The sequence below is a fragment of the Macaca nemestrina genome, chromosome 5 (genome assembly GCF_043159975.1).
Source record: "Macaca nemestrina isolate mMacNem1 chromosome 5, mMacNem.hap1, whole genome shotgun sequence".
Taxonomy (NCBI): domain Eukaryota; kingdom Metazoa; phylum Chordata; class Mammalia; order Primates; family Cercopithecidae; genus Macaca; species Macaca nemestrina.
This window is the reverse complement of record NC_092129.1, coordinates 116,683,310-116,701,226: the sequence shown is the minus strand read 5'-3', so window position 1 is coordinate 116,701,226 and position 17,917 is coordinate 116,683,310. Positions and strand designations below refer to the sequence as shown.

At 38.4% G+C, this 17,917-nt stretch overlaps 1 protein-coding gene across 4 annotated transcripts in view; it reads left to right on the top strand.

The window, feature by feature from the left end:
* The window catches only part of LOC105479493 (adhesion G protein-coupled receptor B3), a 735,858-nt gene that overhangs the window by 620,272 nt on the left and 97,669 nt on the right, over positions 1-17,917 (top strand). The gene's annotated exons all lie outside the window — the stretch shown is intronic.

The following is a 17,917-nucleotide window of genomic DNA, read 5'->3' as shown; positions in this document are numbered from 1 at the left end:
AATATTAAAAACATTGTCATTATATATCAAATAATGCTCAGTACTAGGTATAGTTCTAAAAACTTTAGTAGATGAGTAGATATTTTCACAGTACATGGGATAATGTGAAAATACTTATTTATGATGTCCTTTTGAGTGTTTTGAGACTAATGGAATTTCTCTTGAGTTTCAAGGGTCAGTTCTTTCTGGAGGAAAGGAGAATCCATGAAATATTTTTTTAAAATGCCATGTTCAAACATACATGCTATAAGGTGGCTCTAGACCTAGCCATTCTCCTCTTTTCCTTTAATTGCTGCATCTCCATGCAACTAAGCATTTGCTGTAGTCCTTTGGATGGTATTAAATAATAAACTTTTTACTTCATTCAAACTTGGCATAAACTTTAGGCTTTCTCATAAGGTAAAAAGTTCAGCAAGACTGTATAAAGAATAATAATGAATTACTTTGGATTGCAAAGACGATTCTCCTGGAATTATACAATATCTTGTATTTAGCATATTTCTGTGAAATGTCTCCATTTATGCTTAGGAAGAGGGAGTGGATACCATCAAGAAGTAGGAAATATGAACCATTTTAATCACATCCACAAATGACATTTAGTATCTAGATATCAACACAAGGCCAAATGGAGAAGAAGAAATTAAAATAAGCCATCTTATGAATTCAGGCTGTGGTCAGGAGACATTCCAAGAAGTTTTTAACAGGAAGCAAACAAACAACCTCTCAAGTTTAAGTCATTCCGTATCTGAATCAATCTAAAATTAAAAATGCTACAGGGCAGGTGGGGAGGAAGGAAATCCCTGCAAGAAAGAAATGCTCAAATAAATTCCCATCAAAGTTTTTTGCTTATTTCTTTTTTTAAAATGCACATGTACAATATGTGAAGTGCTTCTCGTTTTAACCTTTTTTTTAATCCCCCGGGGCTCAGGAAAGGGCTTTCCAAGGTCTTCATTAGCCATGAGCGGATGATCTCAGGGCTTTTCTGAGAGTGAATAAATGAACAGGGTGCAGATAATGTGAAGTTAGCCCACCTCTCCATTCCTCCTTTCATCACTTTCCATTCTGAGTACCTTTTAGCCTTATGGAGCATGCTCCTTTATGGTATAGATGTAAGAGGAAACTTTTTGAGGTGATATGTTTATGGTGTAGATTGTGGTGATGGTTTTACAGTGTATACTTATCTCCAAACCCATCAAATTGTATACATTAAATATGTACAGCTTTTTATTTGTCAACCATACCTCAATAAAATGGTTTTTAAAAAAGAACACAAAACCATTACTATAATCTTTCTTTTTTTTTTTTTAGATGGAGTCTCGCTCTGTCACCAGGCTGGAGTGCAGTGGCGCGATCTCAGTTCACTGCAACCTCTGCCTCCCAGGTTCAAGCGATTCTCCTGCCTCAGCCTCCGAGTAGTTGGGATTACAGGCACGCACTACCATGCCCAGCTAATTTTTGTATTTTTAGTAGAGACAGAGTTTCACCATGTTGGTCAGGCTGGTCTTGAACTCTTGACCTCATGATTTGCCCACCTCGGCCTCCCAAAGTGCTGGGATTACAGGCATGAGCCACTGCACCTGGCCCACTATAGTCTTTCTTAAGCCTCTACTCCATCTGTTCACTTAAAAATTGACTTTTTGCCATGTGGCTCTACACCAGTCAACACCATTTCTCTCATGGGTAGCATGACCTGCTGTTCTGCAGTTCATATGTATCCAGCAGAAACACAATGTGGTACACTGGTAAATACAGGACACCAGATTGTGTAAAGTCACCATGGAGTTGGCACAGCCTAAGGAGCCCCCATGGATTTGTAGAGTCAGCACTCGCAAAAGGACTTCAGAAGGTGTGCAGCTATCATCTCAATTGCCACAATGTCAGCTTCAGGTGGTATCATTGGCTGCATTTTAGAGTTTTGTGATCTGCTGCTATGGATTTCTGTAGAGCTCATGCTTCTCCCACCTCCCATTATTATTTGTATTATCATTATTATTGTTATTATTAAGAAAAAAGAGAAATGGCGATTAAGAACACAAGCCCAGAACTTATGTTCTCCCTGTCTCCACCACTTGCCCACAGTGGGCTCCCTGACTCCACCACTTGCCCACAGACTTTGGGAAAATTACTTGGTCACTCTTGCTTTAGTTTCAGAATCTGTAAATGATAATAGTACCCACCTCATAGTCTTGTTGTAAGCATCAAATGATATACTACAAGTGAAGTGCTTTGAAAAGTATCTGGCACATGGTAAGAACTTAACAGATACTAACTATTATTATTTTTACTGCTGTTTCATTACTGCATTCTATACCATGGATAGTGTTCTGAGCTTGGAAACATTGGTGCTGGTTTATACTAATACTCTCCTTTGCACATAAGGTGTTTTCTTCTTATTAATTCTTTGTGAACATGTTTTCGAGGGAAAATGTTTCTTCATATAATAGGGCTTTGAGATGCAAAATTCATAACTACACTTATAAGATTCCAATTGTCTATGCACACAGAGATACCCTTAGTGATCTTTAGCATTTTCAATACAACAAGGCATCTTGGAAAATAAGTTTTAATCTAGTCACACAATAAAAGTATTCATACATTCTGGTCAGTTGCTTTCATGAAAAGGCAAGAAACACTTTGCCTTAACTTCATCCTCCCTTCATCAAGACATTAAAAAATGTTAATTGTAAGATAACTTAATTCAATGAGCCCTGACAACTCCTTATGATGCATAACAGCAGTATATTAGTGGTGAATTAATTCAGTATGACAATTGAGATATTAGTATTCCTCTATTATCTTGTACATTATTCCCCCCATTGTTTATGATATTTTCATCTCTTCATATTGCCCAATGTGTTTTTTTATGAATAGCATTGATAGCTAATCATAAGCATAAGTTCAACAAATTCTATATTAACCCTTTTGAATCTGTGACTCTTTTGGACTTATGACATTACAAGCACGTTCAGGCAAAAATCAGTGAACATTTATTCATTGTTTGCTATAAGAACCAGAGCAGTGTCCTGGTGAAGACCATGGGTTCCAGGTTCAACTTCCTGAGTCTTTGCTTTTCTATCCTTTCTGATTTGGTCTCAGTTTTTTTTTTTTTTTTTTTTTTTCTGTAAATTGGGAGTAATAATATTGTCTTAGAAGGTTATTCTGAGAATTAAAGATAATAAAAAATATATGTAACCAATTCCTGGCATAAAGGAACATGATCACTATATTTAAACTATCATTAATATCACATTTAGATATTAATACGAAGTAAGAAACTTAATGGAATACTTGAAAATGAAAGCTTTTAAAAAAGTTCTGATCTTTGCATTCCTATAACAAGAATTCTGTTTCAAGAATTCACCTTCTCACTTCCTCACACCTCATATGGCATATTAAATACATATAAATAAATAAATTATTTAATAAATAAATAAATTATGTAAATATATATATATACAGATGCTCCTCAACTTATGATGGGGTGATGTCCCAATAAACACGTTGTAAGCTGAAAAGATACTAAGTCAAAAATGCATTTAATACACTTAACCTACTGAACATCATAGCTTAACCTAGACTACCTTTTTTTTTTTTTTTTGAGACGGAGTCTGGCTCTGTCGCCCAGGCTGGAGTGCAGTGGCCGGATCTCAGCTCACTGCAAGCTCTGCCTCCCAGGTTCATGCCATTCTCCTGCCTCAGCCTCCCGAGTAGCTGGGACTACAGGCACCCGCCACCTCACCTGGCTAGTTTTTTGTATTTTTTAGTAGAGACAGGGTTTCACTGTGTTAGCCAGGATGGTCTTAATCTCCTGACCTCGTGATCCACCCGTCTCAGCCTCCCAAAGTGCTGGGATTACAGGCGTGAGCCACCGCGCCTGGCCCAACCTAGCCTACCTTAAACGTGCTAAGAACACTTACATTAGTCTACACTTGAGTAAGATCATCTGGCAACACAGTGCACTACGGAGTATCGGTTGTGATCTTGTGACTGACTGGAAGCTGCAGCTCACTCTTGCTGCCCAGAATGGTGGGAGCATTCCATTTTCTACTCAACGTGTATCATTTTCACACTATCGTAAAGGCGAAAAATTATTAGTCAAGAACTCTGTGTGTGTGTGTGTGTGTGTGTGCGTGTGTCTATTTACCTAGCTATTTCTTAAGTAATGATGCTTTCTTGCCTACATTTAAAATTTTACTTCAGTTGATTCAGATCTATCAGACTGTAATTGTACATGTATATATTTGTACACTCCAGAATGACTATTTTTGAAAATTTTGAGAAATATGCTTCATCCTGACATTACCATTGTCAAGGTTAATACCTGTTGGCCTAACCAATCCACGTAAAATGTAGACCTCTTTTGGCCCGATATGCCTTATTTCTAAGCCTATGGAATCCAGCCCGTTAATGAGAGATGCCAGGTTTGTCCTGAGCCTAGAAATTAAGGAGGGAGATACAGGGAGGACCGAGGAAAAACCTGTTCGCTTGTTTGAAACTGAAACTACCCTCACATTTCATCTTTTTATACTAGGTAGCCAGTACTCCTTCTTGGTATCTTGTCTGTCCAACAAAAGCCTCCAACAAGAAAAAAAATGTATTAGAGAAAAGCCTCCTACTGCTTTCAGCTGCTGTAGTCATACGCCTCCCACGGTTGTGAGGCGTCTGTGCTTCTGGTTTCTGGCCGGGCTCCCTAGTCATCGGCAGGAGCTACATTCCTCAAAAGAGAGCTGACAGCCAGAGCAAGGAGGGGGGAAAGACGCTGAGACTTTCAAAAATATATGTTTCTGGTTTTCAAGTTTCCTCTCTATTCTGCTGTATGCGGGAGAATATTCCTCATTATAATGGAAGCCCAAGGCCAGATGGCCTGTGGAAGTCAGTGGACAAAGCCACAAGGCACTCAGGACTTGTGGCTGTCAAATCTTAAATCTTCCCCTCATCTCACCAGGTAGAACTGACCTGTATCCCATTAGTCACCCCCACCCTATTGTGGAACCTCTCTCACTGCTCTACATATATTTGATTTCAGTCTGTGTCTTCCTGAGAGCAGTATTATATTGTGGTTGAAAGCAAAGACTCCAGCCTAAGATTGTCAAGTTTTGAATTCTGGCTCCATCATTTCTTATCTGTGTGACCTTGGGCAAGTGTTTTAACTTCTCTGTGCCCCAATAGACTAATACATGTAAGGGGAATAATAGTATTAAATAGATAATAATAAATCTACTTCATGGCAATATTGTGAAGATTAAATGAGTTAATATATGTGAAGCACTTAGAAGAGAGCCTGATACATACATAGCAAGTGCCATCCAAATATTTGCTTTTATTTCTTAGGAGTAGGGAACAGGTTTTAATCAATTTTTCTAATTCCAAAACCTCAGCACAATGCCTGGCACATAATATCTAACCTAGTTCTCAAAGACAAAGCTATCCTGTAGCTCTAAACAGCAAATAACTCAGGCAGGCTTTAATGGCAAAACAAAATTACATGCTTCTGTAACTACAAAAAAACAAACAAAACAAAACAAAACAAACAAAACATATAAGGAACATAATACAAAAGAAAAAAGAAAAAACCCTAATTCACTGTAACAGGAAACAGAATCTCAGTAGGATCTCCTTTCTTTCAAACTAAAATGTCCTAGTAACCAATCTTTCAGAATCCCCTCCTGAAATACAGCAGCAGGCCAATTAATTAGTATGAAAGCTTAGTCAAAAGGACAATACTACCTGGAGAACTAAGCAATTCAGGCAGCCTCACAGCATTTAATTAAGCCACAGACCATAGAACAACTTTGTTTGGTAATTTAGAGCATGCATTTCCACTGGAGCATGTTTTCTGATTCAGGTCTTCTTTGTGGTTGCTTTTCTGCTGGTCAAATGTGTCCTGAAAGAGTGGTGAAAACATCATGCTCTGCCCACACAGTGGGTACAACGAGGATAGACTATCAGGTTCTTGCCCACATTTATTAGAAAATTTGAGCCTATCTTCAGACACAAATACTGATTCATAGAACATTAGTGTTTCTACTCATTTTTCAGGAAATAGTCAATAGATTAAGTAGGAAGCTGGAGGAGGGAAACCTTTGGTGTTGTGAGAGACCCTTAAACAATTTGACACCCAGTCTGAATGTAATGCTGCTCATAGAAACCCAGCATAGCAGAGATGAGCCATATTGCAGAGCAGTTGTCCCTCTTTCTGCAAACTCTAGAGGCCTGGCTCTGGTGGGTCAGGAGGGTCTAGGCTTTCAGCCCATCCGCACCTGCTGCACCTCAGCCTGCATTCCTCTAAGTTCTCTCAAATATGAATCCCACATGGTACTGGCAAAACTGCTCTGGATTACAGCACAGTCCATCCTGCCAAGATTCTGGAGAGATTAGTTAAGTGAGGCCATGGAGAAGGATTCATGTGGGGAGAATCCACTCTTTCAGAAAAACACAAAAGCATGACTCGGTGTTGGGTGCCAATTGAAATTACATAATAGATAGCTATGACAAGGGATTAAGTAAAATTCATTAAACTCAGCACAGTATATCATAACACTGGAGGGAAAAGTAAAGTCCTGATGTCCAGGCTAAACTAGCTTCTTTCAGAATTTATTGTCATCCTGATTTGGGCATGTTAATGGGAAGGGGAAAGACTAAAGCATCACTGGAGTATGTCTCAAAGTAATTGACTAGCTTGCAGGCACATCAAGATAAAAGTCCGGCTTGCATTGTGCTGTCACCAAAAGGCTACCCTGTGTGCCAGGAGCTCAGAATGAAAAGGTGTTCCCCTCCCAGTCTCTCAGGGGGTTTTGCTTCCACATCCCACTCTGTTTTCTCAAGAGAAATTTCTCCAAATGAGAATCATTTGGCAAATAAAATGAATATCAGGATTTGAACGTCTGATTTTAAAAGCTGCTTACATAGAAATCCACCCACCGTTTTGAAAAGGCGTAAGATGCTTGAGGCTTATTCCCAGAACTAAATGATGAGATGGGCTTTGTGAGACTAAAAGGATAATAGACACCAAATAAAAAGAGCAGTACAAAAATGCCCCAACCTATGTATAGCCACGAGTTCATAAAAATATTTTTTTAAAGAGAAACAAATTTAATGAAGGCACGGGAGAGTCGAAATTACTTTTGTCAAAAGTGAATTGAAATATACTTAGGTCACTCCATCTAAGTAATATGATTCTTCAGAATTTGATTTTTAAAAATTCTCAGTTTCATAAAGTATTTATAGGACTTATGTCAAAGTTGTGATAAAGAGTTTGTTGTTTTGTTTGCTTTTTTATTACGGACAGGTGGTGATGTTGGAAAATATGTAAAATGATTAACAATGAAACTACCGAGGCGTAAGCTAACCAATATTTATTGGGTGACTATAAGCTTCTTAGAACTAAATGTGAATCTGTGGGGTGGGAACATGCATAACAAGTATATTATACATTAAATCAATACTTATAAATCACTAGGTACCATGTAAGAATTACAACAAATGAGCATAGAATAATTTCTGCCTTTAAGTAGCTTAAAATATAGAAAGACAGTCATGTTATCATACAAAGCTTGATAAGATACCTGAAAGTCAGGAGGTTCCATTAAAATTCCATGAGAGTAGAAGTAGGAGTGTGAGAATAGATCAAGGACGTTTGAGCTAGCATAGACAGGATGGATAGAAGATAAAAGAGATGGGCCAATGAGGACGCAAACTAATGAGAAGGCAAAAGTGCAAAGGAAAAAAACCCAAAGAATTAACAGAATGATTGTGAGCAGTCCAGTGGCTGCTCCAAGCTCCGGATGTCAGAAGTGGAATAAAAGAAGATGAGCCTGGGAAAATCATTGGAACTTTATTCTCTAGGAAATTGCCAAGGGCACTGGGAGATATATTAAAAGATATTTGTTTTTGCTTCTGTTTTGTAACAGGGTAGTGACACAATTAGAAAATGCTTTGGGGAAGAGATTAGATTGTAATGAAAATGAAGTAAGACTGATATGCCAATGATACCTCAGAGAGCAGCCCAGACCTGGGGCCTGCAGACAATTTCATGCTTCACCCTTTTTCTCAAGGGTTGAAGAGGAAACTCCTGCCTCCCAGGTGATCTTATCATAGTTGCCATATTTTGGGGGAGAGGCCTTTCCACTCTTGGATAGGGGAAGACTGGGCTTCTTCACTCCACCAGGCAAGACTTCCCAGAGGAGTTAGACATTGCTTTGGCTCCTTGTGCTGGGATTTATATTCGAATTGTGACAGAGTGAACTTTGGCAAGTTACCTGATCTCTCCATACCTCAGTTTTTTCCTCTCATGAAAAAAACTTAGCACATTGGTTGGCATATGGAAAAAAAAGAAAAAGCCATAACTGCAGCTATGATTACAAATAGAGTCATAAAAAATGGGTTCACTTTGGTTCTGTGAATATTCTTTTCAGTAAACCAATGTGTAGTCCACTTCATTTGATATGCAATCAAATAGATTTACAGATAATCTAAGAAAAATCTCAGCACAAGCAAGTGCGGCATTAGCATTTTGAACTGTGATGCTAACAGACCAACAAAACATGTGTAGGCAGTGGTGTCAACTGAATGGCTGAGCTTTGTACTTGTACATAGTCCCCAATTAAAATGTAGCAGCATGGGAAGTTACTATACTCTGTAAGCTCTTCCCTGAAAAGAGGAAAAACAACCGTGACTCATGGGCTGTTAGCTTATTCCACAAAAGGGGCCCTGGAACGATGCCTGTTTCTTTTACCCAAAATTATGTTTGCTACTGTTCTATGAAGGTGATAAAGAAGCTCTAATTCTCACTGTTCTTGGGATTTATACTCAGAGTCTTGTCAGAAACAGAGTAGAATGGATCATCTATCACCGTTCACCTTGCCTGGCAGTGCTGGCCTGAAGCAGAACCCTGAGATTGTTGTTTGTTGCCCCTCATTCCCTCTCACCTTTCATCTCGTCCTTCTGGCACACCACCTTGATGCGTATACTTTGCACACAGTCATCATATTTTTTCCACTACATTTGTAGTCCAGGCTTCCTCTGGAATCCATCAGGCAATGAAAATAATTGATCCCTGTTGTGTTCTTGGTAAAGGTCAGAGATACAATCATATCAGACGACTTGATCTGCTTGACTACCGGCATTGTGATTTCTACCCAGGCAATTTAAAAGCACTGTAAACTGTCAGAATTAAGACTGTAAGCTTGGCCAAGCACTCAACAAAGACCCCAAAGGTATCACATAAAATTGGGCAAGGAGCCCTGGTTATTACTTTTCAACATCTGGTCCTTTCTCTGAATCTTTCTAAAAGGAATGGAAATGCAAATTGAAGCAGGACTTTATTTCCCTTGACATTGTGTATCTTAGCCTAAAAAAACCTTGATTTTGAGTTGATTTATTATGAACTTTGCCACTTAACCTGACAATTAAGTGAAGGCACTTCTCAAAATGTCTAGTTACTAATATGTAATCAATTTTTTTTGTTCTCCAGTTTAATCCTCTTTATTAAAAACTTTGAGGGAATAAAAAAAGATTATTATAATGGGCTTTCTGGTAGGTGCAGAAAAACAGCAGGGAAGATTGAGAAGTACAAGAAAAACACATCGGAAATAAAGTTTGGATTTAACAAATAAAATTGGCAAGATATTTCAGAGAAAACAGCATTAGGAATACAGCTATTCATCAAGAATGAAAAAATGATTAAAGTTGACAATCAAAAGAACACATAACACCTTTGGGGAGTAATAAGATGCTCAAAGAATGCTTTAGAGTATATCTGTTCCTACTTCAGGTTTGTTTGCCTAAGAGGCATAAATGTTTAAATAATCCGTAGGGATTGACAGTGGTAATAGTTCCAGTGATCAAGAAGTCTAAAGAGAAATTCTGCAAAAGGAAATAGCACTGAGTATTTAGGAAAGAGAACAGAAACTAGCCTATGAGGCTGGCTCTTGATAAGTTTATTGATAGTCTAGTCTCCCTTACTTCTGTCTCCACAAACCCAGCTCACTGCAACAGCCTCATAGCTTCCTCCACTTCTAGTCCATCCTCCACCTGATTTCCATGGTAATCTTTTAAAAATAGTACTGTCAGCTGGGTGCGGTGGCTCACACCTGTAATCCCAGCACTTTGAGAGGCTGAGATGGGAGGATCAGGAGTTCGAGACCAGCCTGGTCAATGTGGTGAAACCCCGTCTCTACTAAAAATGCAAAATTAGCTGGACATGGTGGTGGGTGCCTGTAATCCCAGCTACTCGGGAGGCTCAGGCAGGAGAATTGCTTGAACCTGGGAGGCAGAGGTTGCAGTGAGCCAAGATCACGCCACTGCTCTCCAGCCTGGGCAACAGGATGAGACTCCATCTTAAAAAATAAATAAGTAAATAAAATAGTACTGTCATTGTGGCAGTCTCCTGTGGAAGAACTACTTGCAACCCTCTAACTATATTTGATATTCTGCATAATCTCCTACACTGTACCCCTGTCCAGCCTTAGTTTAAACTCTTCCCAGCACAGACTTTCTGCTTGAGTCTGGCCTCTCTTCTCACTCATAACCTGTAGACAGATGCCAGTCTAGTTCTTCTACTAACGTAAGTCTACCTGGCTTTAGGTAAAACAAAAGATTTACTGTAATTAAATGTTTCTCTGATTAAAGGAGGTAAAGTTTTCATGCCTGTGCTTTCCAATATAGCCCCCACTCATACTTGGTTTGTCAATTCTGAAACTTAGGCCTTCTAGTTACCTTAGACCATTCTTGTTCAACTTCTGCTTCTACAAAATAGGCTGCTGAATAAGGAAGAGTAGATAAAGAAGACAATTTTCGAAGGAAAGTCTGGTATTGGCTACTTTTTCCTGACAGTTCTCATTCTGTTATTTTTTTTTCCTGGTTCCAGGCGTCTTTCAGAACTATATCCCTAATTTCTAAACTTTGTGTTTTCTCATCTGTCTTGAACATTTGCTTAATCTCTGTCTCCCTCATCTGATCTGCACTTTCTTCCCTTCTCTTTTCCTTTGCTTTAATATTCTCCTTTCCAACTTTTCCATCCTACTTTCTCCCCCCTTAATCCTGGGCCCTCTTGTTTTCTGCTTTCAACTGTTCATGTCTGACAGCAGTATGAGAACCCCAACTTAGAAAGAAGATGCTATTTGCCTATCCCTTTTAAATTGTCATATCACCAAAGGTACTGTGTGCCAGACATTGCAGGTGCAGCAAGACCAGGCTGGCAGGTGAGACTAGAATGAGCAGTACATCCACAGGTCCAGAGGAAGGCCTGCCAAAAAATGACTCTGGTTCCAAGTAGAGAATGCAGCTGTTGCCATCCAAAATACTAAACCAGGGAGAAACTATCCTGGAGTCTTTTCAAAACTAGAAACTTGCATCAATAAATAATATGGTGTTTTAAAAGTCACCATGTTTAAATCCACCTGGGAATCCACCTAACTCTTAGGAAGCAGGCTATTGTAAGAAAAGAAAATGAACATTCCCACTGCTAAAAAAAATCAAGTTGTTGTAAATTCTTCACATCCTATTGAGAACTAAATTACTATATAATATCAGTGCTATTAAATATGTAATGTTAGTGATCGACTATTAACCTCTCTGATGAGTTTAATGTTAGTGTGACTAACACATTGCTGATTTTCTCTAATCTAATATTTATCAAGTGCTTGTAATGCATTAAGTTCTACGGAGTCCACCGAACCATTTCATATGAACAGCTATTTCAAACTTTGCAGCTCTAGGTATCCTATATTCACATCATATAATATTTTGTGTTGACAAACATCATAAGTTGGTGTAAAGAAAAAATGAAGACAGTTTGAAGGTCAGTTTCTTGAGTATGTGCATGCGTGTGATGTATGTGTTTTCTGTGTGCACGTTTTATCTCTGCCCTTCAAGTTTATGCCACTTGTGTTCAATTTCTGAGTCCACTCTGTACCTGTTTTTTAATACTTATCCACAGAGCAAATAGTAACTACTAAGTGAAAAGTGATAGCAAAACCCCTTCATTCTCCAGATGAATTGAGATTTCCTCAAGATTGAGAGGACAGTCGGAAAACTCTTCACATGTGAATTTTATTTTAAAAAAATAACTTACACCAATGTTCAACACCGTTTCTCATGGAAGGAATGATTGCAGTGAGAAAAGGAAAAAAACACTGAATATACATGTAACAGAAAGGAAAAAAAAAAAACAACTGAATCTACATGTAACAGGCATCAACCCAGGTGTCTTCACAAATATTGATTTATTGTAACTTCACAGCAACCCAGAACCACTGTAATGTCCCCATTTTTTCACACTTGAGGAAACTGAGAACCGTGAAGATTAAGCTCACAGAGAGAAATGAAACATGATAGAGCCAAGATTTAAACCCAGGTGCCCTGGACACCACATCTCATACTCTTTCATTATACACATCTTTTGAATATGAATTTGCCTCAATTCTTCCTCTCGTCATGTCATATCGAATTGGTCTTGTGGAAGAAAAATGACTTACGTAAATTACCTGAATTTTAATTTGATTCTATAACTGAGAAATTCTAGTCAATATATAATATCTCCAGGAATCTTGATAGCAGTAATTCTTGTTTTGTTTGTTCAGATACAATTACTTTAAACTATGTAGGAACTTTTAGAGATCTACTTTTGAAAATATGGATATTTGAATTATCATTTTGTTTTGTTATGTAGGTAACTAGAACTTGCAGTAGCAATAAAGCTTGTTTTATTTTTTTGACACTAATTTTTTTTATATTATACTTTAAGTTCTGGAATACACGTGCAGAACATGCAGGTTTGTTACATAGGTATACATGTGCCATGGTGGTTAGCTGCACCCATCAACCCGTCATCTACTTTAAGTATTTATCCTAATGCTATCCCTTCCCTAGCTCTCCACCCCTCCAATAGGCCCCAGGGTATGATGTTCCCCTCCCTGTGTCCCTGTCTTCTCATTGTTTAACTCCCACTTATGAGTGAGAACGTGCAGTGTTTGGTTTTCTGTTCCCGTGTTAGCTTGCTGAGAATGATGGTTTCTAGCTTTATCCATGTCCCTGCAAAGGACATGAATTCATCCCTTTTTATGGCTTCATAGTATTCCATGGTGTATATGTGCCACATTTTCCTTTTATTGGAGCACTGTCCACGATAGCAAAGACTTGGAACCAACCCAAAACTTGGTTTCTGACAGTGCCTTTTGTACTGCAATTGAAACATTTTTCTGTCCTTCAGGTTTATTGCTTACCATTCTCTAGAAACTGAAATGAAATTTTACTCAACTCTTTTTATATTGTTACAGCTTGATAGACTTTTAAAAGTTTCAACAATCCAATGGCAATTCTTGCAGATGTGTCTCCCCAAGGGAGTCATTAGCTTCAACACTGGTGTACCTCCTGGGCAGGTGTGTGGCTTTGGCTTGCACAGTGTAGTTGTTTATTTTTAATTAGAGGCTTTACCTTCAGGTCTTCTAGAAAATTTCTGTTGATAACAGTGGAATCTCTATGTGTGGAATGATTGAAAAAATGATTTATATCAACTTGGCTTTCTTATATGTCAAGGTGGTGTTATTGGTACGAGCAGAGCCAACTTGCAAAGGAACACGGTTCTCTTTCGTACTCCGTACTTCCTTTCCCATGACATTCCATTTGTGTGTACACCCCCAACCCTCCCCCAACCCAATAAACCTGATGTTTATTCCCTTTGTGTTCTATTTGCATTATAACAATATAGCTAATGAAATAATGAAATAATTGGAGAGAAGGGTCCCTATCCTGAGGCTTTTTAATACAAGGACTTTTCAGGGGTGATCTCCTGAGAGAGCCCAGTTTTCTACCCAAAAGAATAGAAGTAATGGTAGAACTTTTAAACCAATTATAAAATAAGATGGCAGCACGGTACAGAATAAAGAGATAATTTTGAAGTGTTAGAGTCTTGAGCTGCCTCACACATCACATCTCTGACAGTCACCTAAATAATACCTCCACATACAGGAGGCCCTAACACGACTTTCTTCCACTGGAAGAGAAGATGTGTATCTCAATAAAGGCGCAGCTTGTCAAAACAACCAAAAATCTCAGATTAGCACCCTTCACAGAACTCTGATCCAAGAGTGGAAGGAGGGGTCGTTGCCTACATACCTTCACAATTCAGCAAGGACAGATTTAATTTCAGGCCTTACGGGTTTGCTCCAGACTTTCCTTTGCAATCACACCTATTTCACCTCCAGCCCACTAGTTACATGGCCCTATTTTATGCCTCATCCACACCTGCATGACCATGGCCCCAAAGACAGCTTTAGCTAGGTGTCACGAATATGACAAACCTGAACCAAGGCATTTGATCTTCAGCAAATGAATGTGTACTTTTCTGTTCCCATAAATATCCTTGGCCCTACAGTTTCACCTCCACTACAGACAGGTGCCTAAATAGGCTGAGCTAGAGAAGCAGTCTGTCTGGCTTTCCGCTGTTTTTCAATTGTGTTCATCAGCGACAAAGGTGCTGCACTCTGCCACATCTCGTTTGCCACCGTATCACAGAATTGGCACGCTGTGGTGATGTGAGTCAGTGCATGGTACAGCCATTAGAGAATCACCCCTTCTCAGGAGTGTGCGCAGCCTCTCAGTTGTGAGGAAAGGAGGATTGGATACCCACAAACATTGGATTTTCTTAGTGGAAGCTTGTGTTTTCACTGGTTACTGATGCACACCCGCCTCGGGACCAGAATTGTGGCAGGTCTGGCTGCAAGTAAGCCATTTCAGTTCAAGTTGCTAAGCTCAGAGGATTAATTGTGATGCATACTAAAGGAGAATGGTGGGGAAGGTTTGAGTCCCTCTCATCATTAATATAACTGAGGGATTATAGACCCTTCCCTGGAGAAAATCAGACAGTAACCGGCCGTTGAAATATAAAATAGAATTCTGAAGAAGCCTGGCACGAGATCTGTGCTTTGTAGCTAAGAATAGCAAGGTTAATTACAGAAGGGAGTGACAGAAACAGGAAAGCAGCCATCGCACAAAGGAGAAGTTGCTGCAGTGGTCGTTCTAAAATAATTGGTAGCAGGAGCTGGTCTCAGAGCTGTCAAAACATTAACCCTTGAGGGGTGGAGTCTGGAGGGGGAAGAGATTGAGACTGAGAGAGAGAGAGGGAGAGAAATAGAGAGAGAAACATACAAGCACAGGTCACTTGTGGTTTCAAATAAAGGATAGCTGCTTACTAACCCAAATCAGATTCTAAGTTTTTAATTATATTTGTCAGTATATGACTAAGCCTCCTTAAATTCAGCATGTGTGATTTTACATACTCATACAATTCTATCACATAGTTTTTCTCTGGCAAGCCCCAAATACAATAATAAAAGCAGTGTTTGTGTCAAACAAATAAGTAAATAAATTTTACCCTAGCTAATAAGTTTTCTAGCCATATGTTTATCATATATAGCAATATCACAGACAGAATGAAGCTAGTTAAGAAAATAATAATTGTTTAAAGATATGTTAGTGTTTCAGTTAACATGAGAATCTCTGAAACAAGTACATGATAAGGTCAACCTTTACTCAAAATAAGTTTTCTAGGCATCTAGTACTTTTTCCTTATAATTCTAGGCCACAGTTTATTTTACCTTTATCAGAATGATACCTGCTGTTCTATTTATATTCAGCTTTCACTTTTAGTCATATCTGATTATATAGATAGAAAATTTGAGTTCAACCATTAAGATCAGCAGTGAGGAATAAAATATTTAAAACTGGAAATGGGTTTTTTTTTTTATACTTTAAGTTCTAGGGTATATGTGCACAACGTGCAGGTTTGTTACATGTGTATACGTGTATCCAGCTTCATCCATGTCCCTACAAAGAACATGAACTCATCCTTTTTTATGGCTGCGTAGTATTCCATGGCGTATATGTGCCACATTTTCTTAATCCAGTCTATCATTGATGGACCTTTGGGTTGGTTCCAAGTCTTTACTATTGTGAATAGTGCCACAATAAACATACGTGTGTATCTGTCTTTATAGCAGCATGATTTTATAAAGGAAGCTTTGTCATCCTCTCCTTAATATTTCTTGGATTAATTTTTAGAGATTTTTTTTTCATTTGCTTTGTTGAGAAATAAAAGTGAGGGATAATTTAGCCCTGTGAGTGTGTGCCCACCTTTATATAATTCTCAGAATTCTAATAATGCTCACTTTATTATTATTACTGTGATTATTATCATTATTATTAAGCATTACTTGAGCATGCACTATATGACAGCCATGTATTAGAGTATATACATGTATAAATTATAACTTGTAACTAATTATGTTGATACTATTATTCCTATTTCAAAGAGGAGAGCACTAAGGTGAAAGAAGGTTTAGTAATTCACTGAAAATGTGTAACAACCATTAATAAGCAGCAGAACTAGGATTCAAAGGTAGAATCTGTAGTTTTCCCAAAACACCTTGCTGTTTCTTATTAAACTTTTCATAATTATTACTTCCTTAATAATAATCTTGCGTAATCTAACTTCCTTATTATCATTAGCATTAAGTAACTGCATTTATTTTTAATATTCAGAATTGGGTTACTCATAAAAACATATTCTATATTCCTTAACCTGAAGCCCAATTTAGGGAAGCTGCCCGATTTTATATATATTGGGGTTTCTTCAATAAGGAGAGCCTGTAGCAGACCCTAACCTCATGGCAAATGAAGGGGTTCAGGATACACTACCCCCAAAAATATGATACTTTGGCATATTAACTATTTTACACTAAAGGAATTTGATAAAGAGCACATGCAGGAAGGACTCACTAACCTTCTCCCCATTCTTCTTCCTTGAAGTGGGTCATAAAACCTAGGAAGGATTTTCTGAACTTGCCCTGAAACAAGTCATGAGACCCTCCTGTGAGAGGTGCCCTCCCTATACCGAGAGGAAAGGAGTATCCTTATCCCTGAAGATGAAGGGTCACAGAGAAAAATCGGAAAAAACAAGCCTTGCCAAGTTTTCTCTAGTTTATTACCATTCGATTATAATATCCATTATAGAAATTGATACTTCTCCCTGTCTACTCTTCATGAAACCTCGCATAAAAATCTGTAGGTTTAACTATTTCTTTACATCTTAATTTCCTTATGAAGACTCCCATGTCTTGTAACACTTATGTTAAATAAATCTATATGCTTTTCTCTTTTTAAATTTTGTTTTAGATGCCTCAGCCGTGAACTTCCTCAGGACAGATGGAGAGAAAGATATTTTTTTCTCTACACAAACATTTCCTAGAGATAATGCAATGAATAATTACTATTAAGAAGTATGTTGAAGGGCTGCAAATTACCCCCCAGATCATCCCAATTCTCCTTCCCTTATTTGGAAAACAATTGATATATAAGACAAAGAAAAGCACTGTGTATATTATCCTTTCTCAGAGTTCCTGAACTAGATAAAGTAGCACTCAACAGAATGCATTAGTTTGTATATGAATGCATTTGTTGATCTATTTGTTTCATATGGCATTCCTTGTCTGTCCATTCTTATTTCCACTCCCCACCCCTTTCTCTGCTCTCTCTAGGTCATAGGAAACTACATTTGTCAGACTCTGCTGCCTTTTGGCTTCTGGGCGGGTTCCACCAATGAGATCCACTGTAGGGAGATAGGAGGGAGGAAGCAATGAGAATTCAGAGTATTTCTCTCAGTCTGTTTCTATGCTTAGAGCAGCTGCATCTCCTCTGTGATTCTGGTTCCTGTTGGACTGCGCCTCCCTCCACTGTCACATTTCCACCTGGCAGCTCCCCGCCACAGGTCTATCTCCCACTGCATGGCTCCAGCTGCTGGACTTTGGCCAACTCGTTCCAACATTTGCAGGCCCCAGGGGGGAAGGGGACAAAACAAAGCCCATACATCTATATCTCATGTTTAAAAGTTATAAATCAAATACAAATTGTTAAAAGTATT